Below are 2,932 nucleotides of genomic sequence, written 5' to 3'. Positions count from 1 at the left end.
TTCTTGTAGATGGGCACACGCACCATGTTGGCCGAGGCCAAGGCGGCGCAAATGGTGAAGAATACGAAGAACTTGAACATTTTGCTGTTGGAAAGAAAGGTTAAGAATTTTTAGAATATCCAGGATTTGTGGTTCTGAAATAGAAATTATTCAATTGTTAGAGCGTTCTTACCGTTAGCTTCTTTCAATGTCGTGTAACACCAAACGATGGTATACAACTGTGTCATAAATTTTGCAGCTCATCGTTTTTATAGCCGAATCAAGCTGTGATGGCGGTATACCTGGCACTATCAGTTCGCCCGTCATCGCCCATAATTAATTAGGAACAACAAATAGTTTTGCCTTCAAGATAGATCTACATGAGATAATACAATTTTTTATAAAATATTTTGAAAGTTTTTTTTTTTAATTGCATGGCTTTTTCCTTTTAACTGTTCAATAACCTAATCGCTATGAAATGGAAATGCCCTGATAATAGCTTATCTGGTACAACAAGTATGTTTTGGAAGTGGAGTAATGCAAAATATAAGATTGACTGTAAAAAGCAATAAAATTAGCGGTAGATATCATAAATTGCTATCCGAATCGATTTTTAGTTTTTTTCATATTTCGATAGTTCCTAACGTAACACAATAAATTTTCAAATCGATATTTGAGTTAAAAAGGGTAGACATTCAGTTCAATCTGATCATCATCATATATTCCGAATTCGCTGCAGAGATAGGTATCTAGGTATCCTAACCAATCTTGATCAAAGATCGCACATGGACTGCATATGTAGTCTTTTGTGAAGCCATAGAAAAGAAGAGCTCCTGTGTTTGAACTTATAAATTAGCAAAACGCTTAGTAGCTCATACAAATTTGCAGTGATATTTCATTTCTATTCCCGCCAGTTCGGTGAGATGTCTGAATGTACGCGCTCCCAAGTGTTTAAGTCTTGACCGCCCAAGTTGAGTTGTTTCCACCTAATCTTCTTCCATAGAGCCTTTTCTAGAGTCCTGCACCACATAAAGACTACATAGAATATAACGGGCTCGACTATGGTGGCATAGAGCCACAGGACAACTTTCAGAGAGCGACCCCACCAGCAATCGATGCCCGTTTTCCACCCTCTTCGATACTCGGCTTCCATGAAAGTTTCCTATCCAGGATGACTCTTAGATATTTCACTGTATCCTTTGATTGTAGACGGATGTCTTATCTGTTTTATGTGGGCAGATGGCGAGACCGTTTACAACTGTCCACTGAGTTACGACGCTGAGATAGCCCTGCGTCAATTCGTGAACTGCACTCAGAAACTTTTCTTTGACCAAAAGCGTTCCAAAAGCGTTACATCGTCTGTATAGACAATCACCCGGAAACTAGGTTTTTTAAGCAGGTCTTTCACGACCAGGCTTCATAATAATGTAGAGAACTCCACCATTTTGGTTTCGCCTATAAACAATTCGTCGAGCATGTGAGCTTCCGTTTCAATCACTCTGTCGCACCGAAGACAGAAAATGAGGAATTTGAGGTTTGATTCAACCACAAGACCGTCCAGAGCAATACGACTGATTCCGACAGAACGATATTGAAAGCTTCCTCTATATCAAGGGTAGTCCCAACAGCGAATTCCCTAACCATAATGGCTTCCTCAAGCCATGGCACGATAGTAAGCAGGGCAGTATCCACAAGCTTGCCTTTACCAGAAGCATGCTTGCGTGGCCGTAACATGGGACCTTCAGGATGAACGTGACACTGAGTCGTCTCCAAGCCCCGGGATGTAATTCAGTCTTAAACATTTCCCATAGATGGGAGCCAACCAGTTGCATGACACCTTAACAGTCTACTGCAGCTGGTACCAACCGGTCCTGAGGACTTGAAAGGTTTGAAAGAAGGTCGACAAAGGTCGCGCAATCGTCTTGCAGCATTCTGAGAGATATCCCCCTAGTGAGCATCTGAAGTGTATCCTTACTGCTCAGGGTCCTCTATTCATTTGCGTCCTTAAGCAGAAGACTCATGCCAGTCCTCCACTTTTTCATAGAAAATTTTTCATGAAATCCTCTTTGACTTTCAGAACTCAGACATGTATGTTGTAAGTCCCGTTTTATACAACTTTATTAAGGTAATAGTAATGATTTTTTCGAGCATGGAAAAACAATGCATGAAAATAATTACTGTACATTATTCGGTCGCACCGTACCGTAGCATTCATTTATATACTTATATTGAAAGGTGAATATTTAAATGAACCTTTCCCAGTCAATATCAATATCATTAATTTTCACTTTTGCTCGGTGAAGGCGCAATGACCGACCCGGTTTCATAGTCCTAACAGTCACTACTAAACCGTCTTAGGCAACATCTGGTATTCTAAATAATTATCTTCTTAATACGGTCACAACAACTTTCTGTTACATTATTCTAAAAAGTATTTTAATTTGTATCATTCCCTTATACAGCGAAGTTCTCGTTTTCAATTACCAGGAGAATCTCCTCTACCAGATTTATGTATAGAAGGGAAGCTCTTCCTAATAAGGGAAAATAGAGACTTAGAGAAATCCGGCAGAGCTTGACTATCTACTGTCAAATGCTGGGAAAGTCATTGAAGATTTATGGCTATGAATTGAAAGTTTTAATTGTTTTGTTCGGATTATTTTGTAAACTAGTAATTATAACTCCATTGAAGCTCTAACTAAAGTCGTACAAAGATAGAACTCAGTAAGTTTTCCAGCTATTTTGGAAATTACTATTATTTTCCAGGAAGACTGCTATGCAACAAATGTTTTTAATCTACTTCCCGATACCATAAAGTAAAAACAACTTTTTTTTCATAAAAATAATTTCATTTCAATTTATTGAACAAAAAGTTTTTCAAATTTTCTCGGTCGAAAAAACTTAAGCGACTGGAGCGAAACCAATACGGCTGTTGCCCATATCGAATTCGGTGTAG

General features: G+C 38.7%; 1 long non-coding RNA gene across 1 annotated transcript; it reads right to left on the bottom strand.

The window, feature by feature from the left end:
* LOC108972925 lies at positions 1-222 on the bottom strand. Its single transcript, XR_001993682.1, has 2 exons — positions 173-222; positions 1-84 (listed from the first exon to the last, which is right to left on the bottom strand). It is a non-coding gene; the product is annotated as an uncharacterized LOC108972925 (long non-coding RNA).
* Positions 223-2,932: the final 2,710 nt, after the last annotated feature.

This window comes from Bactrocera latifrons, unplaced genomic scaffold (assembly GCF_001853355.1).
Source record: "Bactrocera latifrons isolate USDA-ARS-PBARC rearing strain unplaced genomic scaffold, ASM185335v1 scaffold_44, whole genome shotgun sequence".
NCBI lineage: Eukaryota > Metazoa > Arthropoda > Insecta > Diptera > Tephritidae > Bactrocera > Bactrocera latifrons.
This window is presented reverse-complemented; position numbering and strand designations above follow the sequence as displayed.